The sequence below is a fragment of the Triticum urartu genome, chromosome 3A (assembly GCF_056163025.1).
Source record: "Triticum urartu cultivar PI428250 chromosome 3A, HENAU_Tu73, whole genome shotgun sequence".
NCBI classification, from domain to species: domain Eukaryota; kingdom Viridiplantae; phylum Streptophyta; class Magnoliopsida; order Poales; family Poaceae; genus Triticum; species Triticum urartu.
Window position 1 is genome coordinate 714,954,807 of NC_141875.1, and position 20,786 is coordinate 714,975,592.

The following is a 20,786-nucleotide window of genomic DNA, read 5'->3' on the forward strand; positions in this document are numbered from 1 at the left end:
CGGCGGGGCGGCTCCTGCGCGGAGGAACTACGGGGCGGCGAACGACACAGGAGGAGGAGGATGGGGCGAGAGAGGTCGAGGAGGGGGCGAGAGACGTGCGGGGAGGAGGAGGCGAGAGGGGTCGTGCGTGGAGGAGGGGAGAGGTCGTGTGGTCGTGTGTGGGAGCGTTTTTTTTTGAACGGAGGGTCAGATTAGCGATCGATGGATTTGGCTTAACGCGTGGTTTGCTTGCGTTAAACATTGGAGGATTAAGGGCCATTAGATCTTGTTGATGGATGGATCTGATTGTTTGGTTCTCCGCCCTCTCTTCCTTTTATAGGGGTAGTAGATGAATAACCGTCTCGCATCAAACAAGATCCAGATATAATGTTCATGCTCAATGCTGGCACCAAATAACAATTATTTAGGTCTAAAACTAATCCCGATGGTAGATGTATAGGTAGCCTGCCGATGGTGATCACATCGACTTTGGAACCATTTCCTACACGCATCGTCACCGCGTCCTTAGCCAATCTTCGCTTAATCCATAGCCCCTTCTTCGAGTTGCAAATGTTAGCAACTGAACCAGTATCAAAATACCCAGGAACTACTGTGAGCATTAGTAAGGTACACATCAATAACATGTATATCAAATATACCTTTCACTTTGCCATCCTTCTTCTCCGCCAAATACTTGGGGCAGTTCCGCTTCCAGTGACCAGTCCCTTTGCAGTAGAAGCACTCAGTCTTAGGCTTAGGTCCAGACATGGGTTTCTTCACTTGAGTAGCAACTGGCTTGCTGTTCTTCTTGAAGTTCCCCTTCTTCCCTTTACCCTTTTTCTTGAAACTGGTGGTCTTGTTGACCATCAACACTTGATGCTCTTTCTTGATTTCTACCTCCGCAGCTTTTAGCTTTGTGAAGAGCTCATGAATTGTCTTATCCATCCCTTGCATATTATAGTGCATCACAAAGCTCTTGTAGCTTGGTGGCAGTGATTGAAGAACTCTGTCAATGACACTATGATTAGGAAGACTAACTCCCAGCTGAGTCAAGTGGTTGTGGTACCCAGACATTCTGAGTATATGTTCACCGACAGAACTATTCTCCTCCATTTTGCAGCTGTAGAACTTATTGGAGACTTCATATCTCTCAATTCGGGCATTTCCTTGAAATATCAACATCAACTCCTGGAACATCTCATATGCTCAATGACGTTCAAAACGTTGTCGAAGTCCTAGTTCTAAGACGTAAAGCATGGCACACTGAACTATGGAGTAGTCATCAACTTTGCTCTCCCAGGTGTTCACAACATCTGGCATTGCTCCTGCAGCGGGTTTCTCACCTAGCGGTGCTTCCAGGACGTAATTCTTCTGTGCAGCAATAAGGATAATCCTCAAGTTACGGACCCAGTCCGTGTAGTTGCTACCATCATCTTTCAACTTAGCTTTCTCTAGGAACGCATTAAAATTCAACGGAACAACAGCACGGGGCATCTATCTACAACAACATAGACATGCAAAATACTATTAGGTACTAAGTTGATGATAAATTAAAGTTTAATTAATCAAATTACTTAAGAACTCCCACTTAGATAGACATATCCCTAATCTTCTAAGTGATCACGTGACCCATATCAACTAAACCATGTCCGATCATCACGTGAGATGGAATAGTTTTCAATGGTGAACATCACTATGTTGATCATATGTACTATATGATTCACGCTCGACCTTTCGGTCTCAGTGTCCCGAGGCCATACACTAGTAGAAAATGGGTCAAATGTGAAGCACATTAGTGCCGGTTTGATTTTGAGCCGACACTAATGTGTGCATTAGTGCTGGTTCCAATGGCTAGCCGGCCGCTCTCATTAGTACCGGTTGGTGGCGATCCTTTAGCACCGGTTCGTGCCACGAACCGGTACTAAAGTGAGTGGTGGCAGGATGTTGTCAATTTGGGGCCCCTCCAGCACCTTTAGTACTGGTTCGTATCACGAACCGGTCCTAAAGGTCGTCCTACATAAACCCTTCGTCCACCCGAGCTCGCTCTGTTCTTCCCCTTTCCCCTCTCCTCTCTGTTCTTCCCCTCTTCCTCTCGAGCTGATCACACATTTTGCCCAAAATTTGTCAAGATTTGAAGGCCCCCATCCATTCAAATGATCACAAAGGTTAGCAACTTTGTCCTTTCATCTCTCATTGCTAGATTAGCTCTTGCAATGCTTTATGTAGTGATTAATTTGTGAGCTTAGTAATTTGGGAGGAATTATATGTGCTAGTATTTGATTTATATGCAATATTGAGGTCAAAAATAAAACTTAGTTTGCATATGTAGGTGTGGTTTACTTAGTGCCTTCTAAATCTCCGTCGTAACCATCATCGATCGCCCGCACAGTCCCGTCGCCGGCACCACCTTGCGGTGAGCCTCTTGTTCATGAATGTTTTATATAAAAATTGATGTTTGTGTGATTTGGATATATAGTTACTCGTATAATTATCTTACCCGTATGTTGTTTGTTAAACATAGTGCCATGGTTTTGATATCAGTTCCCGTCGGCCCTTGTCCTTGTTATGATTCGGATGTGGTATATTCTCTTTTAAAACTATTTGGTGCATTTCGTGTTTATGACAAATTATGCCCATCAAGTTGACATAGATATTTGTATGTAGGAGGTATGTGAACCGGAAATTCCAACTGACCCTATTGTCGAGAGGTTAAATTTAGTTGAAAGAGAAAACGAGGATTTGAAAGAAAAATTGAAAAGAATTGAGGGGAGAAGATGGAATTGGAGTTGCATGTTGCTGATGTCGTCGATGATCACAAGATCAAGATGGAGAAAATTCGCTTGAAGATTAGAAAGATTAGAAAATATGCCATTCATAGTGAGGCTTGGTATCATTATGCTGTTGGATCAATTGTTACCTTAGTTGCGATCTTGATCGCATTTGTTGTTGCATTTAAATTCTTTAGCTAGAGAATTATTTGTTTGTTGCATTTAAGTGTTGTATGTACTTGTATTAATTTGTTCTTTTCGGTGTTGTGTAATGAAGATGAGCCGACAATGGATGTACGATGACCGATGTTCTCCCGAGTTTATTAATGGCGTGCATACTTTTCTGCTTGCGGCTGAGGCAAACAAGCGGGTGGATGGTTTTATGCCTTGTCCATGTGCTGGCTGTAAGAATGATCACAATTACTCTACGTCAAGAACCATTCACGTCCACCTGTTTGAGTCCGGTTTCATGCCCCACTATAATGTTTGGACCAAGCACAGAGAAAGAGGGGTTATGATGGAAGACAATGAAGAAGAAGAGGACGATGACAGCTATCCTGGCCATGGGTTCCCTGAATACGGTGATACAACAATGGGGGAAGAAGTTGAGCCGGCAATGCAGGAAGAAGCTGAAGAAGAGGCATCAGATGAGCCCACTGATGATCTAGGTCGGGCCATTGCCGATGCAAAGAGAAACCGCGGAAGTGATTGGGTGAAGAAGAACTTGCAGTGCATGTTAGAGGATCACAAGAAATTGTTGTACCCGAATTGCGAAGCTGACAAGAAAAAGTTGGGCACCACACTGGAATTGCTGCAATGGAAGGCAGAAAATGGTGTATCTGACAAGGGATTTGGAAAGTTGCTGGTAATGATAAAGAATATGCTTCCAAAGGACAACGAATTGCCGGAGAATACGTATGAAGCAAAGAAGGTTGTCTGCCCTCTAGGGTTAGAGGTGCAGAAGATACATGCATGCCCTAATCTTTGTTATTTGGTTGTAGGATTGCTTGAGAGAGACCATCTTCATCCTACACATCCTATGGGTTGATAAACCTTAGGTCATCCACTAGAGGGAAATTTGCTACTGTCCTACAAACCTCTGCACTTGGAGGCCCAACAACGTCTACAAGAAGAAGGTTGTGTAGTAGACATCAAGCTCTTTTTTGGCGCCGTTGCCGGGGAGGTTAGCGCTTGAAGGTATATCTTTAGATCTTGTAATCGAGTCTTTTAGTTTCTTGTTTTATCACTAGTTTAGTTTATAAAAGAAAATTACAAAAAAAATGGAATTAAGTTTGCCTCATACGCTTCATCTTTTTAATATCTTTCGTGAGTATGATGGAAAGGATAATTGTGCTCAAGTGCTAGAAGAAGAAATCTATAAAATGTTTGGCACTAAATATTTGAACGATGAGCATGATTGCAATGTTGTTAGTACGAATTCTTCGAATATCCATGATGCTAATGGTATGCAAAGCCACAAGCTTGGGGAAGCTATGTTTGATTAAGATGATATTTTTTGTCCCCCAAGTTTTGATGAGCAAATTTATTATGATGAAAGCATGCCTCCTATATATGATGATTATTGTGATGACGCGTATGCTTTAAAGAATAATAATAACAATGAACCTTGTCATCTTGATGTTAATTTTCAATCATATGATAATTATTTTGTTGAGTTTGCGCCCACTATTATTCATGAGAAGAATTTTGCTTATGTGGAGAGTAGTAAATTTTCTATGCTTGTAGATCATGAAAAGAATGCTTTAAGTGCTGGTTATATTGTTAAATTCAATCATGATGCTACTGAAAATTATTATGAGGGAGGAGCATATGCTTGTAGGAATTGCAATAATATAAAGTTTCCTCTCTATGTGCTTAAATTTTTAAAGTTTTGCTTGTTTTACCTTCCTATGCAAGTTGATTCTTGTTCCCACAAGTTGTTTGCTCACAAAATCCCTATGCATTGGAAGTGGGTTAGGCTTAAATGTGCTAGTAATATTCTTTATGATGCTCTCTTTATGTCTCAATTCTTATCTTTTATGTGAGCGTCATTGAAATCATCATGCGTATCTAGGGGCGTTAAACGATAGCGCTTGTTGGGAGGCAACCCAACTTTATTTTTGTTCCTTGATTTTTGCTCCTGTTTAGTAATAAATAATTTATCTAGCCTCTGTTTAGATGTGGTTTTATGCTTTTAATTAGTGTTTGTGCCAAGTAGAACCTTTGGGAAGACTTGGGGAAAGTCTTTGCGATCATGCTGTACAAAACAGAAACTTTAGCGCTCACGTGAATTGCTGCCATTTTTTATTGGAGAGTGATATTTAGTTAATTATTTTTGCAGATGATTAATAGATAAATTCCTCAGGTCCATCAAGTTATTTGAGAATTGTATGAGTTCCAGAAGTATACGTTTGATCCAGATTACTACAGACTGTTCTGTTTTCGACAGATTCTGTATTCTATGTGTTGTTTGCTTATTTTGATGAATTTATGAGTAGTATCGGAGGGTATGAACCATAGATAAGTTGTAATACAGTAGATATTTCACCAATATGAATCTATAATGAGTTCACAACAGTACCTAAGTGGTGATTTATTTTCTTATACTAATGGAGCTTACGAGTTTTCTGTTAAGTTTTGTGTTGTGAAGTTTTCAAGTTTTGGGTAAAGATTCGATGGACTTTGGAATAAGGAGTGGCAAGAGCCTAAGGTTGGGGATTCCCAAGGCACCCTAAGGTAATATTCAAGGATAGCCAAGAGCCTAAGCTTGGGGATGCCCCGGAAGGCATCCCCTCTTTCGTATTCGTTCATCGGTAACTTTACTTGGAGCTATATTTTTATTCACCACATGATATGTGTTTTTCTTGGAGCGTAAATTTAGTTTGTTAAGATTTGCTTTATGTTATTTTGAACAATGTATTGAATCTTTTATTTCAATAAAAGTGGCATTGATAGCCTTTACTATGCCTATTTTAGAAGTCCACATGTTGCTGTTTGAAAACAGAAAGTTTACCGCTGTTGCAATAATTCCCTAGAAAATTCAGAATGTGATAAAATGTTGCAACCTTTTGAATATTGAGCTCTGATAAATGTACTACAGTGGGAATTTTCTTTCATAATTTTTGGAGCTAGGGAAGTATGGATCTTGCTGCACTCTTTACAGACTGTCCTGTTTAAGCAGATTGCTGGTATGTTTGCATTGTTTGCACTCTACACCACGACACTTTTTTCCCTACTGACGTGTGTTGGCAAAAGTGACTTTCGCCGACCAACAGTTGGTTGGAAACATTTCTAAGTGACAGTTGGTTGGGAAAACTTTCGTACACTGAGAGATAGTCGGTCGGGAATACATAAGTCTTTGCTATCGAACGGTCGGCCGGGAAAGATCGTAACCCCATCTAGCAATCGGTCGGCAAATATTGCCGACCAACAGTAGGTGGTAGATGGGCCTGCGTGTGCAGTCGAAAACTTTTAGCGCGGCCCGGCCCATGAATTGTCTCAAAACCTAACACTGCATAAGGTGCCTCACTCAATCCCCTTTCCCCCTCGTCTCGATCCACCCCTCTCTCTCTCTTGCATGCTGCCGCCTAGGGTTCCAATTCACGCCGCCGCCTAGGGTTCCGATTCACGCCGCCGCCGCCGAGGGCCATCGGAGGGGCCATCCCTCCTTCCACCACCAGCCACCCCAGCCGCGAGCGTGTGACCCTACTTCCACCGGTCACCGAGTGAGGCCACCTCGCCCGCTCCCTCCCATGGCGCCACTGCCCCAACCCATGTCCAACTCCCTCTTCCCTCCTTTCCATGGCAGCAGATCTGAGGCGGGGGGGGGGGGGGGGCAAGGGCCCTTTGGTCCCGGTGGTCTGAAGCGAGGCACGCGGCCTCTGCTCCCTCTGCATCCAGCGAACTAGCCACTAGGAACATGGCGACAACGACATGGGGAAGATCTTCCTCCCTCATATGGTCTCCCTCCTCCCCTCTCTGCCTGTATTGTACAGATTTTAACCCCTGGCGATGGACCCAGGCACCACATAGGCCCAGCAATTTTATCTTAAAAAAACTAGCTCTTCTTTGATTCATAAGTTCTGCTATGGGCAGCAGTTTTTCCTTCTTTCAGCATGTTGACTATTCTATATGTACTTTACCTATGTGAATCCTTTGTTTCAGACCTAAAATATTTCCTCATAATGAATAATTTGTGCCATGTGAATAATTGCCGGTATCCTCTGTAGAAATGCCCAATTTGAAGTGGGTTCGCTGAGAATATTGATTACCATCTAAACATACTGGTGTCACATTTCAAGATTGATCTGTTATGGAATGCCATTTAGTGGGCGTATGTCAGCTTATAATATTACAAATACATGAAACATTTCTCATCTTTTTATTGTACTTAGCTTTCCACTGGTGACATGAAGAGGAAGGCCGTTCACAAGACCATGGCCACTAGTGACAAAAGGCTTCAAAGGACCTTGAAAAGGGTAGGAGTGAACACCGTTCTTGGTATCGAAGATTTCAACATTGTCAAGGATGACGTAGTTATCCAGTTTTGAATTCAGAAGGTGAAATATTTACATGTTAAACCATTACTTCTACAGAACTGAGGATCCACTTACACATTTCTTCTAACATTGGTGATTCTTGATTTCCCCCAGTGCAAGAATGCATCACTTCAAACACCTGGGTTGTTAGTGGAACACCACAGACTAAAAGTAAGTCTTTCTTTAGAATTTCATGGCTTAATTGCTTCATCAAGTAGCTTTCTTTTTCTGGAGCAACATAAATATCTTTAAGATATGTCAAACAGCTTTCTTGTGTTATGAATGGAGTGTAGATTCATCCATATCATTATAGCTTATCTGAATGACATAAATATGGTGTGTGTACAGGTTCAGCAAATATGACTATCTTTTTTTCATAGCAAACAAGTGGGAATCCTAGGTTGTAGTTGGATCTCTTAAGTTGGCTGCTGTTATTCTTGTTATTTGCATGAAAACTAGTGGAGGTACCCGCGCATTTGTGTGCTAGACTCAATATATATTGTTTAATATCATATTAGTTTTCCTCAAAGTATGGCCAGAGTCAGTGCATATCGGTACTATTTTCTCTTCAAGACATCTTGTCATCTGATGAACTACCATTGAAAAGTTGTCGTTTGGAAATATAACAAAATAGTAATTCTTGTGGAACTATTTTGTCAAGAATGAAATCTAACTATTAATATCACACATGATCACACTAATCTCTTCATCCACCCGCCTTCTTGAAATGTCTATTTCTGTTGGTTGTATATACTACATAGGTGATTATTTGTAGACCATCTTATTCTGAAACCTATGTAGATTGACAGGAAATGCAATAATTGATATTACATGCAATAGAGTTGGAACTCCTCTATGCATTCAGTGAACCGGACTGCTCTGGATCTATATGCAATATATTTGTATAGAGCTTGCCGAAGTAAGAAAGACGTCACAGGGTACCCCAAAAAATGCCATTGCACGTTGGCACTTAGCAGTCAAGCAAATATTACTCATATATATGATTGCCTAGACGTGTGGCGCCTGATGAGTTTTTTTACCCGAATCGGTGTGTGTGCGTGCTCGTGGTGAATTAGTAGTTTGAGCCTTCTTATCACTTTCTCCTACTCAGATATATCATTTTCTCACCTAGTTTACTTAGGCGGTGCCCTTATACTATTTTTTGTGGCAAAATGTTCCTCTATGGCATCTCTTTTCCGTCGCTATAAGCTATTCTAATACATGTGTATGACTGATAATTATTATTTTTTTCCTTTCTGGAAAATCGTTTAGGGGGCACATGCTCTAGTGAATGCCACTTTACGAACATCATCAGTTATTGGTTTTGGATTATGTACATCGTTTTGTGTCTGTCATATGCATGACCATGCATTTATCTAAGTAAAACATGCATGTTGAAATCTGTGATATGACTGCATGATAACAAAAGGGACGAAGATCAAATAATACTTTGTTCTACGTTATTAAGTTTGTATAGTCCCAGTTGTAGTACCTAGCAGGCAATAGCTGTTGTATGCTCATATTTCAACTAATTCAGGAAAGCATAGCATAGCAGGCAATAGCTATTGTATCTGTATAGTTGTAGTTGAACATAGCATTCAAGTTTACTACTGTTGGCAAACAATCATTCTTTACTATCTTTTTTGCATCCGCAGATTGATTCGTCATTTTGTAGTAGAACTACTCATCTTTTCTAGACCCTCATTAAATTAATTTCTATTACTAGATCATAGTTGTTTGACTATTGGCAAACAATCATTCTTTACTATCTTTTTTGCATCCGCAGATTGATTCGGCAACCCAGAGAGGACGCTGCAAATAAGCGTGATGAGGAAAAAGCCGGTACACCTCTAAACTTTGTAATTTTTGGGAGAGGATGACTAATTTAATCTTGCCAACATGCTCGTATATGTTTGTTGTCCTTGACCTGGATGCCGGTGAAACTTTTTTTCATTCAGTTTGGAGTTTGTTTGCTTTGTTTCTGTAAAAGAATTTTGTCTGAATGTCGTAAAGAACAGTTAGTCATGAGTCATATGGGTTACAATGCATCATATGTACTCTGCCCCTACACAATATACATCTCATTACTTATTTCCATGGTATAATAAGTCGATAAATAATTTGTTTTGTTGTTTTCTGATGTGAACTGCATGATATGGACATTTCACTCCGTTTGTGCTAATTTCTACTCTAATTTACCTGTCGATATTCTAGTTTTCTGAATCTTAATCCAATAATAGTAAATAGTTCTTGAGCTAGTTTTGTATGTGAGTAGTCACATGATGGCGAGTCGGTGTGGCATTGATGCTCTATTATGTCTAACACATCACATATTCTAATTACAACATGCAGTGGCATTATTCTGAACATGCCCAGTTATTATAATACTAAAATCCCAGTATTTTTTGCCATTAATGCTTTATATAATTACTATTTTTGCCATTATCCCTATGAATGCATGAATTCACCGGTGACCTTTTTATTCTTTGTAGGAATAACATACAAGAGGACCAGGGAGAAACCATGAAGATGGCAGTTTGTGTCAGCTGAACATTTTGTGTAATGGAGTAAAAATAATGTGTCTTTTAGTTATCATTTTGTAAACCTTATGTTCTTGTCAACTCGGTATTATGTGTAGTGGAGCAAACAATGAATAGCCGGACATGCATCTACTCCCTCTGTTCCAAAATAGATGACTCAACTTTGTACTAACTTTAGTACAAAGTTAGTACAAAGTTGGGTCATCTATTTTGGAACGAAGGGAGTATCATTTTGTAAACATATCAGATGTTTCGGTCGCTGAAACATAAATGTATCCTCCTTGTAGTTAGTTACCTATATTATTCTTTGGTTCTGGTTTAATATTGATTGTTATTGTTTGGCAAGTTATTGTAACTTGATTGATACTGTTTGGCAAGGCACAAGCCAAATAATGGGTGGAAATTAAATATATCTTTCTCGGCTAAACAAAATGCCATCGGCCTATCGGTCGGCAAAAGATAACAGTGTCCTACTGTTGGTCAGGAAAGGTTTATGGCAGGGCCTAGAGAAAGTTGGTCGGCAAATGTACTACCGTCAGACTGTCGGTCGGGAAAAGTTCATGGCAGGGCCAACAGAAAGTCGGTCGGCAAAGAAAGTACCATCAAACAGTCGGTCGGGAAAGATTATCATCAGACAGTCGGTCGGGAAAAGATCATAGCAGGGCCAACAGAAAGTCGGTCGGGAATCCTTTAGATAGCCGTTAAACTGTTAGTCGGGAAAGATATGTCGGTCGGGAAAAGGCTTTCCCGTCTGGACTTTCCCCAACAGACGTGGTCGGTCGGCAATAGTCTTTCCCGACCGACCGTCTGTCGGTGGATGTTGTTTTCCCGACAAACTTGTTTGTTGGGGATGTAGTGTTGTGGTTTAGTGGCATATGTTTGCTTCTTTAATGATTCTATTTGAGGATAGGACTATTAAATATGCAGAGGCATTTAGTATGGAATGTTGAATAATAATTTTAGTGATTTGCTATAGTAGAGTATGATAAGGTTTTTGCAATGGTTTATACTAACTTATCTCACGAGTCCCTGTTGAGTTTTGTGTGGATGAAGCTTTTGAGATTTAGGGAGACCGTGATATGAGAGGAATTAAGGAGACACAAAAGCTCAAGCTTGGGGATGCCCAAGGCACCCCAAGATAATATTTCAATAAGTCTCAAGCGTCTAAGCTTGGGGATGCCTCGGTTGGTATCCCACCTTTCTTCTTCAACAACTATCGGTTAGTATCGGTTGATCCTAAGTTTTTGCTTCTTCACATGATGTTTGCTATTCTTAGATGTCATTTTATTTTGTTTTGCTTGCGGTTTGAATAAAATACCAAGATCTGAAATTATTAAATCTTAGAGAGTCTTCACATAGTTTCATAATTATTCGACTACTCATTGATCTTCACTTATATCTTTCAGAGTAGTTTGTCATTTGCTTTAGTGCTTCACTTATATCTTTTTAAAGCACGGTGGTAGTTTTATTTTGAAGAAATAGATGAACTCTCATGCTTCACTTAGATTATTTTGAGAGTCTTAAATAGCATGATATTTTTCTTAAAATCCTAATATGCTAGGTATCCAAGATTAGTAAAACTTTCTTATGAGTGTTTTGAATACTAAGAGAAGTTTGATGCTTGATGATTGTTTTGAGATATGGAGGTAATAATATCAAAGTCGTGCTAGTTGAGTAATTGTGAAATTGAGAAATGCTTGTGTTGAAGTTTGCAAGTCCCGTAGCATGCTCGTATGGTAAACATTATGTAAAGAATTTGAAACATGAGGTGTTATTTGATTGTCTTCCTTATGAGTGGCAGTCGGGGACGAGCGATGGTTTTTTCCTACTAATCTATCCCCCTAGGAGAATGCGCGTAGTGCTCAGGTTTTTGATGACTTGTAGATTTTTGCATTAAGTATGTGAGTTCTTTATGACTAATGTTGAGTCCATGGATTATACGCACTCTCACCCTTCCATCCTTGCTAGCCTCTTCCGTACCGTGCATTGCCCTTTCTGACATTGAGAGTTGGTGCAAACTTCGCAGGTGCATCCAAACCCCGTGATATGATATGCTCTGTCACACATAAACCTCCTTATATCTTCCTAAAAACATCCACCATACCTACCTATTATGGCATTTCCATAGCCATTCCAAGATATATTGCCATGCAACTTTCCACCATTCCGTTCATCATGACACATTCATCATTGTCATATTGCTTAGCATGATTATGTAGTTGGCATAGTATTTGTGGTAAAGCCACCGTTCATAATTCTTTCATACATGTCTTGATTGCATATCCCGGTACACTGCCGGAGGCATTCATATAGATTCATCTTTTGTTCTAGCACCGAGTTGTAATCATTGAGTTGTAAATAAATTGAAGTGTGATGATCATCATTTTCTAGAGCATTGTCCCAACTGTGGAATAAAAAAAGAGAAAGGCCATAAAAAAAGAGAAGGCCCAAAAAAATGAAAAAAATGAGAGAAAAAGAGAGAAGGGACAATGCTACTATCCTTTGCCACTCTTGTGCTTCAAAGTAGCACCATAATATTCATGATAGAGAGTCTCTTGTTTTGTCACTTTCTTATACTAGTGGGAATTTTTCATTATAGAACTTGGCTTGTATATTCCAACAATGGGCCTCCTCAAGTGCCCTAGGTCTTCGTGAGCAAGCAAGTTGGATGCACACCCACTTAGTTTCTTTTGTTGAGCTTTCATACATTTATAGCTCTAGTGCATCCGTTGCATGGCAATCGCTAGTCCTTGCATTAACATCAATCGATGGGCATCTCCATAGCTCATTGATAAGCCTCGTTGATGTGAGACTTTCTCCTTTTTGTCTTCTCCACATAACCCCCATCATCATATTCTATTGCACCCATAATGCTATATCCATGGCTCGTGCTCATGTAATGCATGAAGGTTTATGAGTTTGAGATTACTAAACTATGAAACAATTGCTTGGCTTTTCATCGGGGTTGTGCATGATGAGAGCATTCTTGTGTGACGAAAATGGAGCACGACTAAACTATATGATTTTGTAGGGATGAACTTTCTTTGGCCATGTTATTTTGAGAAGACATGATTACTTAGTTAGTATGCTTGAAGTATTATTATTTTTATGTCAATATGAACTTTTATCTTGAATCTTTCGGATCTGAATATTCATGCCACAATTAAGAAGAATTACATTGAAATTATGCCAAGTAGCACTCCGCATCAAAAATTCTGTTTTTATCATTTACCTACTCGAGGACGAGCAGAAATTAATCTTGGGGATGCTGATACGTCTCCAACGTATCTATAATTTTTGATTGCTTCATGGCATATTATCTACTATTTTGGATGTTTATGGGCTTTATTATAAACTTTCATATCATTTTTGGGACTAACCTATTAACCCAGAGCCCAGTGCTAGTTTATGTTTTTACCTTGTTTTAGAATATCGCAGAAAAGGAAAACCAAACAGAGTCCAATTGACCTGAAACTTCATGAAACTTATTTTTGGATCAGAAGAAGCCCAGAAGATTTGGAGTGCACGTCAGGGGATCTACGAGGAGACCACGAGGTAGGGGGGCGCGCCCCCCACCCTCGTGGGCCCCTCGTGGGCCCCCTGACGTACTTCTTCCGCCTATATATCTCCATGTACCCTAAAAACATCCGGGAGCACAATAGATCGAGAGTTTCGCCGTGAGAAGCCTCCGTAGCCACCGAAAACCAATCTAGACCCGTTCCGGCACCCTGCCGGAGGGGGGAATCCCTCTCCGGTGGCCATCTTCATCATCCCGGTGCTCTCCATGACGAGGAGGGAGTAGTTCTCCCTCGGGGCCGAGGGTATGTACCAGTAGCTATGTTTTTTATCTCTCTCCCTCTCTCTCTCTCTCTCTCTCTCTCGTGTTCTTGATTTGGCACGATCTTGATGTATCGCAAGCTTTGCTATTATAGTTGGATCTTATGTTTCTCCTCCCCCTCTACTCTCTTGTAATGGATTGAGTTTCCCCTTTGAAGTTATCTTATTGGATTGAGTCTTTAATGATTTGAGAACACTTGATGTATGTCTTGCCGTGCGTATCTGTGGTGACAATGGGATACCACATGATTCATTTGATGTATGTTTTGGTGATCAACTTGCGGGTTCCGCCCATGAACCTATGTATAGGGGGTGGCACACGTTTTCGTCGTGATTCTCTGGTAGAAACTTTGGGGCACTCTTTGAGGTTCTATGTGTTGGTTGAATAGATGAATCTGAGATTGTGTGATGCATATCGTATAATCATACCCACGGATAATTGACGTGACATTGGAGTATCTATGTGACATTAGGTTTTTGGTTGATTTGTGTCTTAAGGTGTTATTCTAGTACAAACTCTAGGGCTGTTTGTGACACTTATAGGAATAGCCCAACAGATTGATTGGAAAAAATAACTTTGAGGTGGTTTCGTACCCTACCATAATCTCTTTGTTCGTTCTCCGCTATTAGTGACTTTGAAGTGACTCTTTGTTGCATGTTGAGGGATAGTTATATGATCCAATTATGTTATTATTGTTGAGAGGACTTGCACTAGTGAAAGTATGAACCCTAGGCCTTGTTTCCTATCATTGCAATACCGTTTACGCTCACTTTACCATTAGTTACCTTGCTGTTTTTATATTTTCAGATTACAAAAACTATTATCTACTATCCATATACCACTTGTATCACCATCTCTTCTCCGAACTAGTGCACCTATACAATTTACCATTGTATTGGGTGTGTTGGGTGTTGGGGAACGTAGTAATTTCAAAAAAATTCCTACGCACACGCAAGATCATGGTGATGCATAGCAACGAGAGGGGAGAGTATGATCTACGTACCCTTGTAGATCGCAACGGAAGCATTGACACAACGTAGAGGAAGTAGTCGTACGTCTTCCCGATCCGACCGATCCAAGCACCGTTACTCCGGCACCTCCGAGTTCTTATCACACGTACAGCTCGATGACGCTCCCCAGGCTCCGATCCAGCAAAGCTTCGGGGATGAGTTCCGTCAGCACAATGGCATAGTGACGATGATGATGTTCTACTGACGCAGGGCTTCGCCTAAGCACTACAACGATATGACCGAGGTGGAATATGGTGGCAGGGGGCACCGCACACGGCTAAGGAACGATCACGAGGATCAACTTGTGTGTTCTAGGGTGCCCCCCTGCCTCCGTATATAAAGGATCCAAGGGGGGGTGCGGCCGGCCATAGGAGGCGCGCAGGAGGAGTCCTACTCCTACCGGGAGTAGGACTCCCCTCCCCGTTCCTTGTCCAACTAGGAGAGGTGGAGGGAGAGTAGGAAAGGGGGGGCGCCGCCCCTCCCTCCTTGTCCAATTCGGACTAGGGGGAGAGGGGGCGCGCGGCCTGCCCTGGCAACCCCTTCCTCTTCTCCACATTAGGCCCATGAGGCCCATTAACCCCCCCGGGGGTTCCGGTAACCCCTCGGTGCTCCGGTTTTATCCGCAACTTCCCCGGAACCCTTCAGGTGTCCGAATATAGTCATCCAATATATCAATCTTTATGTCTCGACCATTCCGAGACTCCTCGTCATGTCCGTGATCACATCCGGGACTCCGAACAAACTTCGGTACATCAAAATGCATAAAACTCATAACAACTATCATCGTAACTTTAAGCGTGCGGACCCTACGGTTCGAGAACAATGTAGACATGACCGAGACACGTCTCCGGTTAATAACCAATAGCGGGACCTGGATGCCCATATTGGCTCCTACATATTCTACAAAATCTTTATCGGTCAGACCGCATAACAACATACGTTGTTCCCTTTGTCATCGGTATGTTACTTGTCCGAGATTCGATCGTCGGTATCCAATACCTAGTTCAATCTCATTACCGGCAAGTCTCTTTACTCGTTCCGTAATACATCATCTCACAACTAACATATTAGTTGTAATGCTTGCAAGGCTTATGTGATGTGCATTACCGAGAGGGCCCAAAGATACCTCTCCGACAATCGGAGTGACAAATCCTAATCTCGAAATACGCCAACCCAACATTTACCTTTGGAGACACCTGTAGAGCTCCTTTATAATCACCCAGTTACGTTGTGACGTTTGGTAGCACACAAAGTGTTCCTCCGGCAAACGGGAGTTGCATAATCTCATAGTCATAGGAACATGTATAAGTCATGAAGAAAGCAATAGCAACATACTAAACGATCGGGTGCTAAGCTAATGGAATGGGTCATGTCAATCAGATCATTCAACTAATGATGTGATCCCGTTAATCAAATAACAACTCCTTTGTCTATGGTTAGGAAACATAACCATCTTTGATTAACGAGCTAGTCAGGTAGAGGCATACTAGTGACACTCTTTTTGTCTATGTATTCACACATGTATTATGTTTCCGGTTAATACAATTCTAGCATGAATAATAAACATTTATCATGATATAAGGAAATAAATAATAACTTTATTATTGCCTCTACGGCATATTTCCTTCAGTCTCCCACTTGCACTAGAGTCAATAATCTAGATTACACTGTAATGATTCTAACACCCATGGAGTCTTGGTGCTGATCATGTTTTGCTCGTGGAAGAGGCTTAGTCAACGGGTCTGCCACATTCAGATCCGTATGTATCTTGCAAATCTCTATGTCTCCCACCTGGACTAGATCCCGGATGGAATTGAAGCGTCTCTTGATGTGCTTGGTTCTCTTGTGAAATCTGGATTCCTTTGCCAAAGCAATAGCACCAGTATTGTCACAAAATATTTTCATTGGACCCGATGCACTAGGTATGACACCTAGATCGGATATGAACTCCTTCATCCAGACTCCTTCATTTGCTGCTTCCGAAGCAGCTATGTACTCCGCTTCACATGTAGATCCCGCTACGACGCTTTGTTTCGAACTGCACCAACTGACAGCTCCACCGTTTAATGTAAACACGTATCCGGTTTGCGATTTAGAATCGTCCGGATCAGTGTCAAAGCTTGCATCAACGTAACCTTTTACGATGAGCTCTTTGTCACCTCCATATATGAGAAACATATCCTTAGTCCTTTTTAGGTATTTCAGGATGTTCTTGACCGCTGTCTAGTGATCCACTCCTGGATTACTTTGGTACCTCCCTGCTAGACTTATAGCAAGGCACACATCAGGTCTGGTACACAGCATTGCATACATGATAGAGCCTATGGCTGAAGCATAGGGAACATCTTTCATTTTCTCTCTATCTTCTGCAGTGGTCGGGCTTTGAGTCTTACTCAATTTCACACCTTGTAACACAGGCAAGAACCCTTTCTTTGCTTGATCCATTTTGAACTTTTTCAAAACTTTGTCAAGGTATGTGCTTTGTGAAAGTCCAATTAAGCGTCTTGATCTATCTCTATAGATCTTAATGCCTAAAATGTAAGCAGCTTCACCGAGGTCTTTCATTGAAAAACTCTTATTCAAGTATCCCTTTATGCTATCCAGAAATTCTATATCATTTCCAATCAGTAATATGTCATCCACATATAATATCAGAAATGCTACAGAGCTCCCACTCACTTTCTTGTAAATACAGGCTTCTCCAAAAGTCTGTATAAAACCAAATGCTTTGATCACACTATCAAAACGTTTATTCCAACTCCGAGAGGCTTGCACCAGTCCATAAATGGATCGCTGGAGCTTGCACACTTTGTTAGCTCCCTTTGGATCGACAAAACCTTCCGGTTGCATCATATACAATTCTTCTTCCAGAAATCCATTCAGGAATGCAGTTTTGACATCCATCTGCCAAATTTCATAATCATAAAATGCGGCAATTGCTAACATGATTCGGACAGACTTAAGCATCGCTACGGGTGAGAAGGTCTCATCGTAGTCAACCCCTTGAACTTGTCGAAAACCTTTTGCGACAAGTCGAGCTTTGTAGACAGTAATATTACCATCAGCGTCAGTCTTCTTCTTGAAGATCCATTTATTCTCAATTGCTTGCCTATCACCGGGCAAGTCAACCAAAGTCCATACTTTGTTCTCATACATGGATCCCATCTCAGATTTCATGGCTTCAAGCCATTTTGCGGAATCTGGGCTCACCATCGCTTCTTCATAGTTTGTAGGTTCATCATGATCTAGTAGCATGACTTCCAGAACTGGATTACCGTAACACTCTGGCGCGGATCTCACTCTGGTTGATCTACGAGGTTCAGTAGTATCTTGTCCTGAAGTTTCATGATCATTATCATTAACTTCCTCACTTATTGGTGTAAGTGTCGCAGAAACAGTTTTCTGTGATGTACTACTTTCCAATAAGGGAGCAGGTACAGTTACCTCGTCAAGTTCTACTTTCCTCCCACTCACTTCTTTCGAGAGAAACTCCTTCTCAAGAAAGTTTCCGAATTTAGCAACAAAAATCTTGCCTTCAGATCTGTGATAGAAGGTGTATCCAATAGTTTCCTTTGGATATCCTATGAAGACACATTTCTCCGATTTGGGTTCGAGCTTATCAGGTTGAATTTTTTCACATAAGCATCGCAGCCCCAAACTTTCAGAAACGACAACTTTGGTTTCTTGCCAAACCATAGTTCATAAGGCGTCGTCTCAACGGATTTTGATGGTGCCCTATTTAACGTGAATGCGGCCGTCTCTAGAGCGTATCCCCAAAACGATAGCGGTAAATCAGTAAGAGACATCATAGATCGCACCATATCTAGTAAAGTACGATTACGACGTTCGGACACACCATTACGCTATGGTGTTCCGGGTGGCGTGAGTTGCGAAACTATTCCGCATTCCTTCAAATGTACACCAAACTCGTAACTCAAATATTATCCTCCACGATCAGATCGTAGAAACTTTATTTTCTTGTTACGATGATTTTCAACTTCACTCTAAAATTATTTGAAATTTTCAAATGTCTCAGACTTATGTTTCATTAAGTATATATACCCATATCTGCTTAAATCATCTGTGAAGGTGAGAAAATAATGATATCCGCCACGAGCCTCAATATTCATCGGACCACATACATCTGTATGTATGATTTCCAACAAATCTGTTGCTCTCTCCATAGTACCGGAGAACGGTGTTTTAGTCATCTTGCCCATGAGGCACGGTTCGCGAGTACCAAGTGATTCATAATCAAGTGGTTCCAAAAGTCCATCAGTATGGAGTTTCTTCATGCGCTTTACACCGATATGACCTAAACGGCAGTGCCACAAATAAGTTGCACCATCATTATCAACTCTGCATCTTTTGGCTTCAACATTATGAATATGTGTATCACTACTCTCAAGATTCAATAAGAATAGACCACTCTTCAAGGGTGCATGACCATAAAAGATATTACTCATATAAATAGAACAATCATTATTCTCTGATTTAAATGAATAACCGTCTCGCATTAAACAAGATCCAGATATAATGTTCATGCTCAACGCTGGCACCAAATAACAATTATTTAGGTCTATTACTAATCCCGAAGGTAGATGTAGAGGTAGCGTGCCGACCATGATCACATCGACTTTGGAACCATTTCCCATGCGCATCGTCACCTCGTCCTTAGCCAATCTTCGCTTAATCCGTAGTCCCTGTTTCGAGTTGCAAATATTAGCAACAGAACCAGTATCAAATACCCAGGTGCTACTGCGAGCATTAGTAAGGTACACATCAATAACATGTATATCACATATACCTTTGTTCACCTTGCCATCCTTCTTATCCGCCAAATACTGGGGGCAGTTCCGCTTCCAGTGACCAGTCTGCTTGCAGTAGAAGCACTCAGTTTCAGGCTTAGGTCCAGACTTGGGTTTCTTCTCTTGAGCAGCAACTTGCTTGCCGTTCTTCTTGAAGTTCCCCTTCTTCTTCCCTTTGCCCTTTTTCTTGAAACTAGTGGTCTTGTTGACCATCAACACTTGATGCTCCTTCTTGATTTCTACCTCCGCAGCTTTCAGCATTGCGAAGAGCTCGGGAATAGTCTTATTCATCCCTTGCATATTATAGTTCATCACGAAGCTCTTGTAGCTTGGTGGCAGTGATTGGAGAATTCTGTCAATGACGCAATCATCTGGAAGATTAACTCCCAATTGAATCAAGTGATTATTATACCTAGACATTTTGAGTATATGCTCACTGACAGAACTATTCTCCTCCATCTTGCAGCTATAGAACTTATTGGAGACTTCATATCTCTCAATCCGGGCATTTGCTTGAAATATTAACTTCAACTCCTGGAACATCTCATATGCTCCATGACGTTCAAAACGTCGTTGAAGTCCCGATTCTAAGCTGTAAAGCATGGCACACTGAACTATCGAGTAGTCATCAGCTTTGCTCTGCCAGACGTTCATAACATCTGGTGTTGCTCCAGCAGCAGGCCTGGCACCCAGCGGTGCTTCCAGGATGTAATTCTTCTGTGCAGCAATGAGGATAATCCTCAAGTTACGGACCCAGTCCGTGTAATTGCTACCATCATCTTTCAACTTTGCTTTCTCAAGGAACGCATTAAAATTCAACGGAACAACAGCACGAGCCATCTATCTACAATCAAACATAAACAAGCAAGATACTATCAGGTACTAAGTTCATGATAAATTTAAGTTCAATTAATCAAATTATTTAAGAACTCCCACTTAGATAGACATCCCTCTAATCCTCTAAGTGATCACGTGATCCAAATCAACTAAACCATGTCTGATCATCACGTGAGATGGAGTAGTTTCATTGGTGAACATCACTAGGTTGATCATATCTACTATATGATTCACGCTCGACCTTTCGGTCTCCGTGTTCCGAGGCCATATCTGTATATGCTTGGCTCGTCAAGTATAACCTGAGTATTCCGCGTGTGCAATTGTTTTGCACCCGTTGTATTTGAACGTAGAGCCTATCACACCCGATCATCACGTGGTGTCTCAGCACGAAGAACTTTCGCAACGGTGCATACTCAGGGAGAACACTTCTTGATAATTAGTGAGAGATCATCTTATAATGCTACCGTC